This window comes from Mirounga angustirostris, unplaced genomic scaffold (genome assembly GCF_029215605.1).
Source record: "Mirounga angustirostris isolate CCGP_5_RB_7025 unplaced genomic scaffold, mMirAng1.0.hap1 SCAF_4, whole genome shotgun sequence".
Classification (NCBI taxonomy): domain Eukaryota; kingdom Metazoa; phylum Chordata; class Mammalia; order Carnivora; family Phocidae; genus Mirounga; species Mirounga angustirostris.
In genome coordinates this window covers 42,325,417-42,345,233 of record NW_026991712.1, presented here as the reverse complement: position 1 = coordinate 42,345,233, position 19,817 = coordinate 42,325,417, and the positions used below count along the sequence as shown (strand labels likewise).

The 19,817-nt window shown below is 42.5% G+C and overlaps 1 long non-coding RNA gene across 1 annotated transcript in view; it reads right to left on the bottom strand.

The window, feature by feature from the left end:
• Positions 1-599: 599 nt before the first annotated feature.
• LOC135364092 (uncharacterized) overlaps positions 600-19,817 on the bottom strand; it is a 106,677-nt gene continuing 87,459 nt past the window's right edge. Inside the window, exon 3 of the long non-coding RNA XR_010410591.1 lies at positions 600-1,047. This is a non-coding gene — a long non-coding RNA (uncharacterized LOC135364092). The remainder of the gene's footprint in view (positions 1,048-19,817) is intronic.

The following is a 19,817-nucleotide window of genomic DNA, read 5'->3' as shown; positions in this document are numbered from 1 at the left end:
ATGTGGAATTTAAGAAACAAGGCAGAGGATTATAGGGGAAGACAGGAAAAAATGAAACCAGAAAAGGAGACAAACCATAAGAGACTCTGAATCATAGGGAACAAACTGAGGGTTGCTGGAGGGGAGGAGAGTGGAGGGATGGGGTAACTGGGTGATGCACGTTGGGGAGGGTATGTGTTGTAATGAGCACTGGGTATTATATAAGACTGATGAATCACAGACCTGTACCCCTGAAACAAATAATACATTATATGTTAATTAATTGAATTTAAACTAAAAAAAAAAAAAAAAAAGCTTGCCTTCCTCATCCATAATGGGGATAATGGTATCTTTCTTACAGGATCTTATGAAGATGGAATAAAGTAGTAAGTATCTGCAATATAGTATGCGCTCAGTTAACGGCAATTACTAATATGTTATTTGTAACAGAAAAAAACACATTTGTAAGTATCTTATTAAAGCTTAAGGGAAAGGAAAGAGATAAATAATAAATTAATTGTAGAGCATTAATTATTACTGATTTAAGCTCTGTAAACTAGCATTGATAATATGTGTTTTGTGGTTATATTTCAGTAAATGTAAAAAATAGGTATGAGATTCCTCCTAACCTTACTTGCAGCTTTTATTTCTCTATAAGGTCTTGTTTTCCTCAGATGGGAATTCTACAATGAGGGTGTAGTGAACACAGATCCACCCTGTGAAGACCCAACACTCGTTCCCCAGCTGCTAGGCTTGGTGGTAGCTGAAGGTTCCTGGCTGAGTCCCTCCCCAAGTGATAGCTGCCCTTAGTCACAGGGAGCTTCCTTACCCAAGACCATGTCCCTCCCCCGGGGCCAGCCAGCCTCTGGTGCCCTTTGAGGAAGGTTTACAAAGACCCAGCTGTTCCAGATGAAGGGCTTCACACTGGGTTCTCGGAGACCTTTGCCGTGGCTTCACCATCGTTAACTTCTCCCTCGGCCTCATCCTTCTTCTTTTACTCCCCCACAGGAGATGGCCCGGGGAGCACGTCCCAGGCTCCACCGCTGAGTTTGTTTCCCGGCACCCAACCTGAGACAGAGGGTTCAGGAAAATACATTTTGCCATTAGACGCAGACCATGAAGACTCCAGAGAGGAAAGAGAGAAGAATGTGGGGAGCAGTAGGTGCCCAGCAGGCTGCAGGGGTCACTGACTGTAACTGAAAGCTGAAGGAATTGAGGTGGGCCAAGGGGAGCGTGGCAGAGGTGCGGGGTGCAGAGGATGGATTGCAGGGTGGTGTGGCCTGAGTGTGGGAGGTCCCAGCATCAGAAAAGGCCCCCAGACATTTACAAGTCTACAGGGGAAACACATACCTTCAGAGAAAGGCTACAGATCACCACCTGGCATGGGCATATTGGGGTGACGACATGCCGGCCCCAAGCAGGTTACCGCTATTCTAACACCTTGTTCAACAAAAGTGTTCTTCGTTACAAGTTTGTCCTCAACGCGACAGTAGGAATCAAAGTAGGAAGATGGAATTTATCTGATTCAAGTCCTCTTTACAGGCTTTTTCCCCTGGGCCAAAGCAATCCCATAGAGACACTTAGTCTCCCTTCAGCTTTCTCTTCTTCAGACAAGAAATAGAAGCTGTTTGTTTTGACCTCTACAGCTTGTCAAAGTACTCTTTTTATTCTAAACTTTTACATTATAGAGACAGGTTATAAGGAGTTTATAAACTCTGCAAACTCTGGCTTACAGCTGAAAGGGCATAAATGGGCTTTGCCACCAATTCTGTGCAATTTAAAAGGGCATATTTTACACTTTACTGTAAAAATACTCACCAGGTGTGCCATAAACATGAGTGTTTGGAAGTTTCCTGGCTGGGCCTTCATCATTTGGGGTTTATTGAGCATTTTATTATTTCTAGCTAATAGGAGAGTTGTGTTTCTGGTTGCACTTAGAGGGAGTGGTGAGTGTGAGAAAACCAGGTCACTTTGCCCAGAAGCTGAGGATCAGGGCTCGCCTGGCAGTTCCAAGTGTCCTCCTGTGAAGGATTTGAATGAAGGCTTTTGTTCTCCCTTTGGAGGGGGTGGGACATGTTTTCTTCCTTCTCCTCACCCCATCATAAGGGCTTTTAAGTTATTAAGAAATCATCAATGTCTGCATTATTCAGGAGCCATGACAGATCATTCTCCCACCGGGGGTAGGAAAGAGAGAAAAAGGAGTCTGCTTGGAACCACATTGTGTGCGTCTAAGAGGTGGGAGATCAGAGCCACCACACGGGCCACCATTCTGCCCTCCCCCCATTGTCGGTGCGTGGCAGCCAGGGCTCAGTCCTGGAGCCTGGAGATGGGTTCTACTGGCTGGTGCTGCATCTCGGGCACTTTGGGCCTGCCCTGTCTCTCCCCGCTCCGCGCACTGGCCTCAATCGGGAAAAAGAGCCAACATCACGGGTCACTCAGGAGCAAGTCCCCACCAGCTGAAATATGGGGAAACGTGTATTTCTAGGGATGCTGTAGCGAAGTACCACAAACTGGGTGCCTTAGAACAACAGAGGGGCACCTGGGTGGCTCAGTCATTAAGCGTCTGCCTTCAGCTCAGGTCATGATCCCAGGGTCCTGGGATCGAGCCCCACACCGGGCTCCCTGCTTGGTGGGAAGCCTGCTTCTCCCTCTCCCACTCCCCCTGCTTGTGTTCGCTCTCTCACTGTCAATCTCTCTCTGTCAAATAAATAAATAAAATCTTAAAAAAAAAAAAAAAAAGAGGAACAACAGAAATTTATCGTCTCGCAGCTCTGGAGGCCAGAAGTCTGGTATCAAGAAGTCTGCTGGGACATGCTCTCACCAGGGGCACTAGGGAAGGGTCTGCTCCAGGCCTCTCTCCTTATAGACTGCTAGTAGCCTTGGCTTACAGATGGCTGTCTTCTTCCTGTTCCTCTTCACGTTGTCTTACCTCTGTCTGTGTCCAAATTCCCCTTTTTAATAAGGGCACCCAGTCGTATCAGACGAGGACCCACACTAACAACCTCACTTTAACTTGATTCTCTCTTAAAAGACCCTATTTCCAAATAAGGTCACGTTCTGAGGGATTGGGATTTAGGACTTCAATATATTTGGGGGGGGGGGGGGCACAATTCAACCCATAGCAGCATGCTAACGTTTTGGTTCGGATAAGTGGCTGGCTGGCTTTCAATGGAGAAAATCCTATCCATATTGAGATAAGTCCGAGAGAGTCCAGGCAACATGGCCTGGCAGAGTGAAGAGCCCAAGGGTACAGCCCTTAGAACCAGACAAAACTGCCTGTAAATCACAACTTTGCCAGTTCCGGGTGAAGCCACCTTTCTCAGCCTCTGCTTTCTCGCCTGCAAATGAAGGCAAATTACTGTTGACATTCTCATAGGACTTCTGTGAAGGGGAAGTGGGAAAATATTAGGAAAGCATTGAGTTCAAAGTCTGGGCCCATGCTCAAGCTTCGATAAGCATACTAGCTATTTTCAGCCGTCAAGGTTTCTTCCTCCCTGTAGGAAAACAGTCAGGAGCACAGCCTGTGGTGAGTCCTTAAAGCTCTGTCTAAAATACAAAAAAGTAATCAAGGCATCCCTCCCAGCTCCCTACAGAGGCACCACAAACAATGACAAGCAAACTGGGTACATTTGGATCTTCCCTTTTAGACAATCTAGAAATCTATTGTTTCCAAGTTCTTCAAAGTTTGTATTTTCCAAAGAGAGAGGTCTTTTTCTCTTCCTTAAAAAAAAAAAAAAGTCATCGTCTGAGTCAATAGATTCCATGGGTCATGGAAGCAAATTACAAAGCTAATACAATGGATTTGAGAAATTGCTAATGTAATCAGATTTTGAACAAGCTTTGGAAATGGTCCCTATTTCGCCGCACCAAGGGTATTTTTCTAAACCGTTCATTGCTTTCAACAGCCCCATTATAAAACCAACTGAAAGTGAGAAAAGCAAATTCAGCAGCAACCTATCTTGTCAGGACAAAGAAACCTTCCTCACCAGGAAGCTGTTCTCAGAGAAATATTCAACACTGATAATCCTATTTGAATTTTGCCACTCAAAGAAGTCTCAGAAAGAGGGACTTGTGGAAGAAATTTGGGCGGGGGTGGGGGGTTTGGGGGTGAAAGGATGTAGAGAGTGGGGACAGGGGCGGGGGAGGGGGTCACCCAGAAAGCCTTCATTGCTTTCTACCTAGAGAAACAGAAAAGATTTCTGCACCTTTCATTGCAGGAAATAAAAATTATGTGATCCCACACCTCTGACTTTTAATATAATATTTAAACCTCATAATAAAATGTCTCTGAAGACTTTACCTGCTCAACCAGTAAAAGAGATACTAAAGTCTAGAAGTCCCTGAGGCCTTGCCTAGCACATAGTAAATACTGAATTGATGTAAACTTTTTATCATTTCATAGGTAAGGTGATCCATATGTCCTAGTTGCCCTGGAAAGTCCCAGTTTGTACTTGTGGCCTCAACAGAAATATTTATAATGTCTCCTTTCACTCTCAAAAGTGACCCAGTTTGGACAAAAAATTATATGGTCCACTCTATTGATAACCAACCTTGGGAAAGTCTGTGAATATCCTACCACATAGGTTTCTTTTTATTTTGGGAAAGAACATCTGAAATTGCATTTAGGATTTTATTGGGGGAAGGACTTACTTCCTTTGATATTAGACATAAGCATTTTCCCTTATGTAATATTAAACATATGGGTTTAGGTTTTTGTGGGGTTTTTTTATATATATAAATAAACTTCTTTTGAGCAGTTCTATCAATCTACAAATACAAATTATATGGTATTATATCAGTACCAGTCAATATTCAGAAACATACTTGAAAGCGCTCACTCAACTAAAAAACATATTCTTCCTAGGTTCACTAAATTGCTTTTATAAATCTTTTTAATTTGGAAATATATAAAGACTTTAAATTGGTATGAAAATGAAGCAGTAATCCAGGCTGGAAAAAACACCAGGCTGGGCATGTGGTGACTTCGGTTCTCTGCCCAGCTGCTAATTAGCCGTGGAATGCTAGAAAGCCGTCTTCCCCTCACTGGGTCCCAGTTTCCTCATCCATAAAATGAGAGAGTCAGATGAGATAATCTCTGAGGCTCCTTTCAGCTCTAAAATTCTATGATCTGATGAACCATCTCTTTTCAATTGATTAAAATGAGTGTTAAGAGATTTCCTAAAGTAAACAAGCCAGGCATGATTCCAATTTGTTTTGTTTTCCCATTTTTCTTTTCATTCAGTTCTCCATCTCAGCATTTGGGGGAGATACAAAGTAAGTTCTTCTGAATTGTCATTTAGAGATGACACCTGAAAGCGTCCCCATTTAAAATGCCTAACATGTTGCCATTTTTAACATGCTATCAAGGCAGTTAGACAGCAAATTCAAAAGGAAATAGTCTGTACAAAGTTGACTTAGTTTTACCCATGTAGAGATTCAACCACCTTTTAGTCTATTTTACAGCTTGGAACTTGGAAGGACAAAAGGGGAATGATAAAAAAAAAAAAAAAATCCTGGTATTCCTACCACCAACTAAGGGATAGGTCAGCCCAAACCAGCTTAATGTTACCGGTGAGCTAACCCCTCCGTGGACATTCACAATCTCTCAGCATCAAATGACCTCATTTGTTGGCTCAGTGGTTTAAAAGAAGCATTCTATTTCCCATGGTTGTACTTCAATATGCTCTAATCCATAGGGATTACCGTGGTAGAATGTTTCAACCCAGTGTAGCTTTCGGGCACAAGTAATTTTCATCAGAGCAAAACTCACAGTCAATTTATGGTCAACAAAGATATTAAAATCTTAAAGTTATATGGTAGATGCCCCAAATCAAACTATCTCAGTGACTTAGTTTAAAAAAAAAAAATTAGATTTTCTAAAGTATTTTAACACTGCAAAAACAAAAACAAAAACAAAAACCCTGCAACTCGAACCTTGATGGAATCAAAAAGGAATTTGCATTTTTGATTTTAGGTACAGCTGGTGGCCAATGTGTTTATCTTGGTAGGGAGAGGGGGCACGTGGGGGGATAAAAATAGTAGTTAAGATAAAAGAATGATCTCAGTATGGATTTTTTAAATAAATGAGAAAAAGTGGATGGCAGAATTGAAAAATCTGTATACTCTTCAGGAAGCAGGTACGAGAATAGAAGGAGCAACAGCATGCCTTCGGTGGAAGAGCAAAGTGAAGATATCATCAAAGCCTAACGCTCATTAGAAGTGGCCCCTCAGGGGCGCCTGGGTGGCTCAGTTGGTTAAGCGACTGCCTTCGGCTCAGGTCATGATCCTGGAGTCCCAGGATCGAGTCCCGCATCGGGCTCCCTGCTCGGCAGGGAGTCTGCTTCTCCCTCTGACCCTCCTCCCTCTCATGCTCTCTGTCTCTCATTCTCTCTGTCTCAAATAAATAAATAAAATCTTTAAAAAAAAAAAAAAGAAGTGGCCCCTCAGCTTTCCTTCTAATCTCAGGTTAAGAATTTAGGGCTCTTTTGAGAGTACTATTATGTGCCTATTGTGTCATGCAGAACTGGCTACACAATTTAAGGGGCCCAGAGCAAAATGAAAACGTGAGGCCTCTTGTTCACTAATTATGGAGAATTTCCAAATGGTGACAGCAGAGCATTAAGTCAAGGATAAGACCCTATGCAACTGCATGGGTCACATATTCATAAACCCAGCCCTGGTGCCAAATTATCCTCACCCACATTAGCTCCCGTCCTCTCCCTGGATTGCACAACAACCCCGCAGGTGTGTGCCTTTATCAAGGCTTTACAGGTGAGGCCACTGAAAGTGACAGAGGTGTTTCACTCAATCAACTTGCCAGAGCTCAGACCCCCTTCCAGGAGACCTAGTGCTTTCCACCATCCCAGCCACACTTAGGCTCCACAATATGCAAAGGTCAGTAAAGCACTCAATATTATTCCTGAACTTCTAGTCCTCCAAAGATCTGGACCTCAATCAGGTAAGTCTCCTAAGCATGCCATATCTGTTCTATTTGTGCTTTGCTCACAGATTTTGCCAGATAAGTATTAGCTAAATGGGTTTGTAGATAAACATGGCATTCATTACAATAATAATATACTTTGGTAGATCATTTTTACATTTTTAAAATCATTGTCACATACTTAATTTTTTTCCAAAATATTTTATTGCTGGGTATTTTAAGTTATTCTTATGACTTATAAATCCCTAGCAATCTGAGCCTGATATAGGACAAGAGAAATACCTACCCATATTCATTCAAAACTCTTTGCTAAGCACTGAGCTAACCACTAAAAATAAATATACATTTATGTACACATAAATGCAGTTCTTTCCCTTCGAGGCTTTACCGTCTAGTAAGATTTCCAGGATATTTTTTGAAGGTCAGTAAAAGGTATTTGGATGGAAAACTGTGGGACAAAACTTCAGAAGTATGAAGGACATCTGCAAAATTCCATGATTATTAAATGGCAAGAATGGCAAGGCACAGAGAAAGAATTCACCTGTGGAGTGGTAGGAGAGGAGAATGAAGAAGACGGGGACAGACCATCACAGGATCTTGAGTGCAAAGTCCAGGATGCTGGCTTTTTCCTAAAAGCTCTGAGGAATCATTCTAGGAGCCAAATGACATTCCCATGACAAAAGATATGGCTCTCAATCAGGAAACACTGAGGAATGCAAATCCTAGGCTTCGTAAATGAAAACTAGTCCCAATCTTCCCAGAGAATGAAAAGGACCAGACTTCATGGAATTCTTATAAAAATTGATTTCATACCTGAATACCCAGCCATAACCCCTGGTACGTTAATATTAGCCTCTCCACAAAGTTATAGGCAGACGATCATGATGGAGGTTCTTCAGGTCTCGAATGAAGGATCTAGACTCCGAAGCCAGAGCAACTTCTGTGGCCATTCTGAAGAATTTTAATGAACCTCTGAGCCACCTTCTATGAACTTAGTCCAAGTCCTCCCAATTTAATCTATTAGCTATTTCTTGACTCTAACCCCTCACTATCTTGCTATCACCACCCTAGTTTAGGACTTTGTCCTGGACATACCAACCTCGTCTGACCTCCAGCCTCAGTCTTCCTGTGCTCAAATTCACTGTGTGCCTAGCTGCCTGAATGACGTACATAAGGCACAAATCTGACCGGTTTCACTCCCTGCTTTAGAGCCTCCCCATCCTCTACTTGATGAAGTCTAAGCCCATTGCCATGGCATGTACGACCACTCATACCTAGCTCCTGGCCTGATTAACTCCCCCAAGCCCCCATCTGCGTTCGGGCGTGACATGGAACTCATTCTGACTCATCTTTAAAGAGCTGATTAGTTGCCATGTCTTCCAGAAAACCACCCTTTACTCCTTCAGCCCCAGGGACACCCCCTCCTCTCTGCTCCCATAACCACTCTTCACATATATCTTTGTAAATTATATCTCTATCATTTATGTATCTGTCTCCTCCTTGGGCTGTGAATTCTTTGAGGACACTAACATATCTTATTTATCCCAAGAGTTAACAGAGCGCTTATACCCACTGGTGTATACATGTATACACATCACAGCTTTCCATGTTGGGGGTCCCAAGATGGAAAGGAAGAACCTAGGTAGGATAGGTAGAAATAAATGTTAAATGGCCATAAGGGGCCATAGAAAAAAAATAACTTCCTTCCCCCACCCCCCCCACCCCCGCTGCAAAGATCTAGTACACTTCCTAATTAATAAATACATCCCAGTGACATGAATGGGAAAGGAAAAGGACGTGATCCTTATATTGGATCCCCACAGAATAGAGCTTCAAAATAACCACCACCCCCTCATGAACATCTAAGAGCATTAGGAGCTCTTCAATCCCCCTGGACAAGATAAGCCACATGAGGCAATTTTATTAAGACAAAATTGACAAGGTATCGGCAGCCCTAATGCTCTTTCCTTTTTGTCCCTAACTAAGTCGTTACAAGGCAACCGTCCATTCTGAGATGGTAAGAAAGTCTCACCTGAGATGGCAAGACAGCCAGCAAGGTAAACCTTTTCTTTAAATCTTTCTCAAGGATAGCTCAGGACTAATTTGAGGACGAGAAACGATTCGAGTGCCTTGTAAATTGCGATCCACATTGCAACTCCTAGCAGCCACAGTTCAGCACAGTTAGAAGTCAATTAAGGGAGGCCCAGGATTAAGACATCATGGAGACTGAATTATCTCACGCCAGCAGGAAAGAGTCGTTTCTTCAGTTCAGGTTCATGGTCTTTGGAGCAGAAGTGGTTTTGAAGAGGAAAGAAAACACAGGCAACTGTGGTCTGTTACTTTCTGCCAGACAAGGAAATAAAGAAGATTCCAACCTAAATATGTAGCCAGCTTTTCAATATTCTTTAACTAATGAATTTATTTTTTTTAAACACTTCGAGTACAAATTTCAGGCCTTTAGGTTCATTGGGAACAGCTAAAAATACCAAAACATGGAAAAAAACACAACATCCCACAGTTCCCTCCATATGTTTTATTTTCTTTCCCTGTTTATGGGATAAAATAGGTGAAATAAAAGTAAAAGTTTAATTACAAGAAATAAAGTGTCAGCAGTGAAGTTCACAGCCAATTTCTGTACTTGGAGTCATGTGGCATGTTTCCATGATATGATTGTAGGTTTTTGGTTGTGCAATAAAATAATTCCAACAATAAAACCATTAGTATGCAGGTGTTCTACAGTTTTCTTAGGGAGTTTTGCAGGAGCTGGCATGCATTTGATAAATGCACTCCCAAACCCCAAACTCGTATGCAGAGACATGTGGCTTCACACGGAAAAGGCTTTTGCACACCTGCAGTAATCAAGCAAAGACATAATGGGAGGCCAGGGGATTGGGGGACACATACCCTTCTGTCTTCAGATGAATATTGAAGTATTAATGAGGCCTCATACCCAGAAAGGCAGTATTGTCACTTGCTGACTTTGCCCACCCACATTTCTAGTAACTATCACGCTGGAGATTCATGGGTGATCTTTAAATAAGCATAAAGGGAACAGATCATGTTTTGACCTTGTTGCGAAATTAAAAGTCACACCATGGCTTTTAAAGTAACTCTGTTGTCCTTATAGTGAAGAGAGACTCAGTTAGATGGCCAACAGATATTTACTGAGCAAGTTTCTCATGATGAGCTCTTGCATGAGGCTTAAGAAATGAAGATGGCGTGAACTCACATCCAAGCCTTGCAGTGACTTTCCAAGCCAGCAGAATCCTTTTACCGGATCCTTCTATGCATCACCCACATTGAAAGCAGAATGAAGCAGAGCTGCCTGGTGGGCACAGGGGCAGGCCCTCGGCACAGCTCTGCAGACACCTGCTATTCTAAGGTGTGCACAGCCTGGGAACGCCCTCTCTAAACTCCAGCAAGAGAAAATGCATTGTGTATGTTACATAATAATTCCATTGAGGAAATTTTTCCATCTCTAGTTTTTAAATGGTAGCGGTATATTTTACCTTTCTCTTTCTCCCATTAGCCAACTACCTCCAAGACCCGACAGCAGCCCATATGAAGTCAATGTCCGTGAGGTCCTCCCCTGCCTCTCGGCTCATTCTCATAGCATCTCTGGATGGTCACTCCATGAGGAGCTAAAATTAGGTCACAGCAGCCTATCTAAGGCAACTCTGAGTGGAAAGATCCCAAGGTGAACCTAGGCCAGCATCTGTACGAATTGCTAACAGCCCAAGCCAGGAATACTTAATAGCAATGCCGGTTCAAAGGGAAGAGTCAGTAGGTTGTAAATGGGAAATAAAGCCAGAGGTCAGGATCCAGGAGGAAACAGGAGCAGAGCAGAATTAGATCAGGAAGGAAGCAGGATGATTCCAGGCAATTGTTCTGACTCTCACTGGCCTGCTTTCAACTCATCTGCTTTGGTTATTAGGCCTGGTAATGTCCATGGACATTAGTTCAAAGATTCAGTTTGGGCCAACACTCCCCACTTCCAAAAAATTTAGTTGTTTTCTTTATCTATTTATATCGTCACCTCTTTAAGCAGTGGATACTTCTTTACTACCCATTGAAAGTCTAACAAAAATGATGAAAAAATCTGGTTCCCCCTGATCCTGAAGACCAGGGGTTAAAGACCAAACCCCTACCCCTTGTCAGGGAAAAAAGGAGACAGAAGGGGAGCAGTGAGCCCTATGACATGCATAAGCTAGCCGAAACTTTTTCTTCTGGTATTCTTATACTTTTAAACTCTGTATTTCCAGAGGAATAATAGCTTCAAGCACATAAAAAGCATTCACATAGTATCAGTCTCTACCCAGCCCTGTGCTAAGGGCTTTGAAGTCATGAAAATCGTGAAATGCAGTTACTACCCTCAAGGTTTCTACAGTCTCAGTAGAAAAACAGAAAACTTCTACAGAAAGCCACAAAACTGGGTTTGGTAGGTAATGAACCCCCTCAAAGCTCTATGGCTCAAAATAATCATTTATTTTCTTTCAGTTCTGTGGGTTGAAGATTTGGGCTGGACTCCGCTGAGACACCTCATCTTTGCCCTAGATAGTGTCTGATGAGCCCACTCCTCTATCTGGGGCCTCAGCTGGCATAGCTGGCAAGTTTGGGGTGGCCAGGCCTCTCTCTCCACAGGACAGAGAGGGAAGGCTTATTCAGAATAGACTTGTTCCAAGAAAGCAAGTATGGCGGCAGCAAGGTCTCTGGAGGCTTAGATTCGGTTTGCACATTATCACTTCCTCCACGTGTTTTGGCTGAATGAAGTCATGAGCCAGCCACAATTCAAGATGTAGAGAAACCCACTCCATCTCTTCATGGGACGAGCTGCAAAGAATTTGTGGCCATATTTCATCTACCACAATCACCCACTAGCTATGATTATTTGTATTTCTCCTACATGTCAAACGAATTCACTCACTTCCAAGATTGCTGAAAAATATCATATAATTTTATCACAGACTCAGAGTCCAATATCTTAGGAAGTGTATCCAGATGTGGATGGTCTAGATGTGGATGACGTCTCTTAGGTACAGCTTCTTGCATATGGCTCCTCTTAATCCAGAAATTTGTGGACTCAACAGACACATTTATTTGCTCCCTCTCCCCATATACCCAGCATACAATGGTGAGATAGCAATAAGCTAATCATAATAAATATTTCCATTCAAAAACAGGAGAAATGGGAAATAAATAGAAGTCATTGGTCCATAGCAATTCAGGAATCCAGTCATGTACATATTACCATAAGAAACAGCCATTATTTGCAGATAAATAGCTTTTCTCATACTGCTTCCTGCTCAAAGACATTTTTTTAAAGATTTTATTCATTTATTTGAGAGAGCGAGAGAGCACAAGTGGGGAAAGGGAGAGGCAGAGGGAGAAGGAAAAGCAGACTCCCTGCTGAGCAAAAGTTCCAGTGCGGGGCTCGATCCCAGGACCCTGAGATCATGACCTGAGCCGAAAGCAGATGCTTAACCGACTGAGCCACCCAGGCGCCCTGAAAAACTATTGTATTTTCGAATTTAGAAAGTCTAGAGACCCTCTATATTTCCTCTACTTTCTGCCTGCAAACTGAATAGTTTTCTTTAGTTCATCCCTTTCTTCTCACATATTTTCAACACTCTGCCTGAAAATGTTCTTAATCAGATCCGTAACCTTATTAGTTACATTTCCTAACTTCTGAGTTACCACACGCAGTAGTTTTGCCAATGATTTTGAAACAAAACCAGCGCCACATGCTTTAGGTTTTTTTGTGATGGCAGCACCACCCTTCTCAGCACCAATTTCTGTTTAAGTTAAGCCCTTGCTGTACAACAAACTACCTCGAAAATTAGTGGCTGAACGCATATATTGGCTCATAGTCCTGTAGGTCAACAATTTGTATTGGACCCAATGGCATGATGATCTGGCTGCCATCATTGCTGAATATATAACCCATCAACAGTGGAGATCAACACGAAGCTCCTGATGTGGCACCATTTTCCGGCAAAACTGCCAGCCACCTCATAGCAGGTTGATTACCCCGGCCCACTTCCATGTGCTCTTCCACGCCTTTCCATCAGAGGCAGCCCTTTGTTCTCATGAAGTTGACACTCTGAATATGGATTGGCCTTCATTTCCCACAATACAAATGACAAAACTACCATCCATGAACTTGCAGAATGCCTTGTTTGCTCTCATACTACTCTACACAATATCACTCTTGACAAGAGAATTAATTTTTCAGCAAATGAAGTGGGTCCTGGGCTTATGCTCATGGAATTCACTGGATTTACCATGGTCCTCATCTTTCTGAGACTTGACAGAATGGTAGCAAGGCCTTTGAAGACACAGTTAGGGTTTCAGTGGAGTACCAACCCTTTTGTGACACCCTCCAGGATGCAGTAAGTGCCAGGTTAGTGACTCATATATCATATTGTTTCTTCCATAGATAGGATTCAGGAGCCCAAGAATCAAAAGATAGAAATAGAAGGACTCCTCTCATATTACCCCAACCTCTCCTAGTAAAATTTTTGCTTTCTATCCTCACAATTTTGGGCTCTGCTGGTTTAAAATTTTTTGTTGCTAAGGAGGAATGTTTCCAGGGGTGTGTGTGTGTGTGTGTGTGTGTGTGTGTGTGTGTGCATGTGTGCGCACACACAGGTTTCATTGAACTGGAAGCTGAGATGACCACCTGGCCACTTGGGCTCTTCACATCAGTAAACCAATCATCAAAGAAGGAGGTTCCCTTATTGGTTGGGGTGACTGAGTCTATAAAAAAAAAATTGGTTTGTTACCTGAAAGGTTTCCTTCCTCCCACCAACTAGTTCTGACACCACTGGGTGTCCTACAATCCAACTCAATCATGACACGATCCGAGGTAGTGTCAGATTCCACAGGTTTAAGGGCTCGGTCCCACAAGGCTGCTCCCATTTCAGATGCCATTTGCAAGGATTGGGTCCTCAGGTTACCCATGATCCTGTCCAACTCAATTATAAAGTTGGGGGTTCCCATCACCCCCGTCCTCAGTTTCAATAATTTACCAGGATGACTTGTAGAACTCAGGAAAATTGAATACTTACTATTACAGTTTGTTATAAATTTTATGAAAAAACAGCTAGATGAAAAGGCACATAAGGCAATGTTCAGAGGGATCCTGAATGCAGGAGCCTCTGCCCCGATGGAGTCGGGATGTGCTACCCTCCCTGTGCATGTATGTGTACCCCAACTCAGAAGCTCCCCAAATCCCATCATTTAAGGGTTTCTAACAAAGGTGTCATTACATATGCGTAACTGATTAAATTGTTGGCCATTGGTGATTAACTCAATCGCCATCCCCTCACCCCTCCCTAGAGGTTGAGGGGTGAGTCTGAAAGTTTCAACCCTCTAGTCACATGGTTGTTTCCTCTGATGACCAGCCCCTATCCTGAAGCTATGTAGGGGGCTACCAAGAGTCCCCTCATCAGAACAAATGACATCCTATCACCCTGATCCCTCAGGAAATCCCAAGGGTTTTAGAAGCTCTGGGCCAGGAACCAGAGACAAAGACCCAATATTTTTCTTATTCTACCACAGCACCACACAATGGGACCAGAGGCCTCTTACTACTCCCAGTGCTCTGTGACAAAGGAAATAGAAAACTGCATTGGGCCATTATAGGTGGGACAGCTAATAGCAGAGACCGTTGAGGAGTGACAGGCTAGGTCCCCCACCCACCATCAGACAAGAACCATGATGAGTTGAGGGACTTGCCTGGGGCAAAGGGAATATGGCAGGTCACAGAAAGGAAGAAGTTTTGTGTACCAACAACAAGTGTATGGCCAATTGCAGAAAAAAGGACTGTAGTGCTTACTAGTATTTCTTCCTTAATTTGGTATGAATATATACATTTTTTTCTTTTTCTTCTCTCTGATTTTCCTACCATCTGATATACGTTCATAATAGTGTATGCTACATATAATGTTACATATAATGTACATAATCATATATTACATATAATACCAAGTTACCAAGGTATTGGCTGTGCGGGATTGTTCTATCATCAGCTTGTTTAAGCTAAGAATGCTTTTTCCTGGAATCCCTCCCCTCTCTCTGATCCCAGGCTAGAGTTGGCCAAACAGGAACTGGAAGAGAAGCAGCTTGGGATAAGGACGTGGGTCTAGACAGCTCTGTCCCTTCCTCCTTCTCTTGGGAGTGAAGCTGCCCACCCAGAGCATACATTCTGCCTCTCCCACAAGCATGCATCTCTGCTGTGGGCTGCCTCAGCCTGTGGCAGGGTGGGTATGTCCTTCCAATTCTTGATTATGAGATCCGCTTGCCACGTTCTCCAGTCTTCTCAGAGTAAAGATGGCATTTGGGGCTTCATCTGTCCTGTTTCTGTATACTTCTCAACTGGTTCAGAACTCAGGTGGGGAAGAGAAGTGTTCATTAGTACACTCCCCTGAACCCCAGAATTTCTCAAGGAGACCTAAGAAAGCTTCCCACCAGATCTTAAAGGATGTCATGGGACTAGAACAAAAGAGAACCAACGAGGCAGGTGCAGGAAACCATGTGAGCAGAGAAAGAATGTAGTGGGCAGGAAAAGGAAGATTCATGTGAGGAATAAAACTAAATTTTCTAAGCAAATGAAAAATAATGAGGGATGCAGTTTGACAAGACACAGGACAGTGGGGCAGCTGGTGAAGGCCTTGAAGACCAAATTTAAGTTTTTCATAACTGTGACTTTAATTTTGTGCCAATTACTCTGCTTCTCCTAATATTAAATTTTCTGATCAGCTTCATTCCCAATTTAATGAAATATGCAACCGGCTCTTTTATAGATCTCTTTTACGGCTAATATAGGCTTCTTAATATCCAAATCAGAGAAACGACTTGCCAATAGTAATAGTGTCCCAAGCTCTCCAATTGCCTGTCTCTCTCAGCACCCTCACTGTCTCGGATTTTACTTGGAAATATATTTTGCTGTCTGGCAACATTACTAATCCTTACAGGAGTAGAACCCCTTTTCTATGCATTATATGTTATTTCAGCATGCTTTACTAGAAAGACAAGGAGAAAGAGGGTGGGATGATAGAAACATTTTACCCTGGCTCACGTATCCGTCAGGAATTTAACCGATGAATTGTATCTCAGTGTCTGAGCTCATCCATGTGTTATGAATCACACTGTTGGAAAATGTACCCATATTTCCCTTTGGTCCCTTTTCTCTCCTCCCCCACCCCTCCCCACATTTCAAATTCATTTTTGTTTCTGTTCCAGGGCTAATGAGACTGTGATCAATGCAGCTCTAGCTGACCCTGCCTTCAAGTCTTCAATCATAGCTTCTCTGTCTAATCCACTACCCTCTCCTCTTTGTCAACTGATGGATTTATTTAGTTAAGAAAACAAACAAACAAACAAAAAAAACCAATCATGCCTCAACTCCACAAACAGGCCTCTGGTTTGATTTTCTTCATTTTATGAAATCCAACCAACCGCAGATGCTAAAACTATGTCTTTACAGTGTCTGTCTCTGGGCTGATATTTTCTGCTTTTGTGAAGATGTTTGAAGGTCCTCCTCTTGCTCCTCAAGTCAATTCACGAACGGTGTGCTCTGCTGGGTCTCTTTCCTGAGGCTAAGGTTCTGAGATTCTATCCAGAAAGTTATACATCCCTAAGCGGTTCTTTGCATGAGTTCAGTGCTCACAGGCCTCCCCTTACTAAAAGGGGCTCCGAGTGAAGTCAGCACCCACCAAGCGTTGCTGGCAAGATCCTGGCAGCCCAGATACCCACAGATGAGCCTGATGATCCAGGACAGGGCAGGGGTGTTATGCCTGCAAACTTCAGAGGACCCCTGCAGGCTGCCCCCCGGAGCTGTGCCCATGTTACATTCAACCCCAATAGGCCTTTGTGTTTTCACAGTATTTGATAATTTGGACAAAACGCTTTTTACATATACCACTTCACTTGTTTCTTCCAACATTCCTAAAGGTAACTCTTTTCCTTAACTCTTTTTAGATATTTAGAGCCTGAGCTTCTGACAGTTAAGTTACTCACCTTAATTAACATTTTAACCCCATTTTAACCCCTTAATTAAGAGGATACCCTGTCATTTCTCCCACCCTTTATGTCCTTGCCTGAGGTCTTTCTTCTTTACAATAACTGACACCCAGGTACCTACAGTAGCCATCACCAAGATGATCCCAGATCTTTGGGCTGTCAATCTTCCCAGGTGACCTTGCTTCAGGTCTACTTCCCAAGGCTGGCTCTGCAATTCACAGAGAGAAAATGGAAGTTCCATCTTACTAGTCCAGTAAAATGAAATATTCTCCAAAGCAGCAGATCTCAATGAAATCGATCTTCTTTCTTTTGTCATCTGTATGCTCACTGCTTTGATAAATAATCATTTGCATTTGGAAAGAGGAAAAATCAAGTAAAGCATAATTGAAGTCTGATACCACTTGGGAAATATGGTCATAAATGTGAGAATGTTAAGATGGTGCAGGGGACCCTAAAAAAAATCATTCTTGTGGCAAGCACACTGTGTATTTTATCTGCAGATTCCCAGACGAGCTTCATGAGAGAAAACACGCTGGGGTCACAAGTCATGTGTATTTTCTGCAAAATGAAATGCATCTTCCATCTGAGGGTACTTTTTAGGAACAAAGCATTTGGAGAAATAGCTGTCTTGTAGCTGCTTTAATACTCAACCAGGAAGATAATCAAAATTTAATGACAAAATGCTGGATAAAGAACAATGGGGAGAATGAGGTTCTTTACTCTTTAAATAATCCATCTTGCATTGTTTTAATGCAACTGCAATTAGCCAGAGAAGAAAGTTTGGGACTATCTCGTCCCATTTTCAAAACTTACCAATAGCACATATTATATGCAAATAATGCTTGGTATCATTCTAAATACTTCCGTGTATTCTTTAGTTTTATTCCCCTTGAGGTGATGGGAAAGGGCGTTATTTTTGCAAGTGAGGAAGCTGAGGGAGGGAAATGTCCTGCCAGGGCTGACACAGCCGCTTAGTGACAGCATTGGATTGGAAGGCAAGTTTGCTGAACACCCATGTAGAAGAGCCAAGGTCACATCGCCCGTTATGTTAGTTCCATACTGGTCGTCAGCTTCCAGGCATTCCCGGAATCCATGAAAAGTGTATTTTCGATTGAGATCCTACTGATTAATTGTGCTCCTCGTTAGAGCCCAAGAATGCCATATTTAATTTTAAAAAAGGGAGGTTTACATGTAAATGCAGACAACGCCTTGCATAAAAGCCTCCTGCCTTGAATTTCTTGTAACACCTCTCTTTCAAAGACCTAAGGAAACTTTGCAGTCGCTTGCTAATCCTCCCAACAGGCCTGTGAAAGGCCCAGTGGGCAGTTTTAATTATGCCTGGTTTACAAATAGAAAAACTGAGACGCAGATGGTGAAAAATGAAGCTGAGTAAGGGGTTTTCCCAGAACCACCCAGCCTGGCCTGTCGGGCCCAGGCCACTGCCTGCCAGGCCTGCACCTTCTCCACTTGACCGCAGTTTCTGAGTAAGAGGCTTCAGGCAGCAGATGATCGTTGAAGGCTCTGGTGTGTCTCGACTGCAATACACAGATACTTGGAGAGGTCGTAAAATAAAGGGCTCTACGCATGGGGTTGTTGTGAGGGGTAAAGGGTATGTACGGAAAATGTTTGGCACCAAGGAGCTGACAGGTGGTCTGGGTGCAAGAAAGGGTAACAGGGAAATTGGTCTCTGCCTGAAAAGAAATGAAGCTGCTCATGTAGATACTTAATATTTATGAAAGAAAGGAAGGAAAAAAGAAAGAAGCGAGAGAGGGAGAAAGCTTTGTAAATGGGAAATCTGGCTTCCTACTCTTTTCCTGGGACTTGTTAGAGCTTGTAAAATGGTTTTATCTTCTGTAACATGAGGGTTTGGTGGTCGAAATATCATTTGAACATGTAAATTTTGGACGTGGCATTTCTTAACACTGTCCTTAATATAAGTCAATGTCCACCTCACTGTGCAGACTTCTTTGCTTACATTACCCATAGTTACTTCAGTCTAACCAATGAACTTTGTGCAGACACAGTCTATCTATGATGGCTTGTTTCAACTTTAGTAAAAGAACGGAACAACAAGCCCTTTGAAAAGTAACTAAGTAGGTTTGACTATATTGCAACAGTCCCTCACTCGCCTGTCATAAACCAATCCTTTTCTACTTTCTACTCCTTTTCTTCATTATCTCCCCGAACCAAACACCTTTCTCTCCGACATACCAACTGCAGCCACAGACATTGTGATGTAGGTAGGGCCTACAATTAAGATTCTGAAAACTTCTCTTGGCCAATTGAAAGAAAGATATTTAAAAATTCATGGAATTCACTGGCTGTTTGGCTTTCTTTATGGCTAAATTCAATCTTCCACCCCTCCATTCTAACACAGAGCCCCTGACCACTGAGGAAGCCTCGAAATGGTTGTCTGTCTTCAGGTTTGTCAGACTCAGTCGCCCTGCTCAATAGGATACTATTAGCAATGTCGACATTAAAAAGCAATGAGCAAACATGCTTTATTGCTTAAAAGGAGGGATTGCTAAATATGGAAAAATTGAACTGCTTTTAACCTTGCCTAGGTAGTGTATACAACTATTCTTTCAATGTTTAATCCCATTATTTAATGTGTGAAAATAAATAAGAATGGGCTGACAGACGTGGCAATATAATATCCTTTAATCTGCAGTTCACAGGGCATTTAAAAATAATAATTTTGAAAGGAGCATTTGAAAACATTTGATCTTAAAAATGCATATTTTGCTTATTCTAGTGTTTGTTGATTTGAAGGCTTTGAGGTCAGCCCAGTAAATATTCAGTTTGCTTGGCACAAACTGTGCAGGAATCTAATAGAAAGCAATATTGTTGAAAATGGATATCAATTGAAAACAGA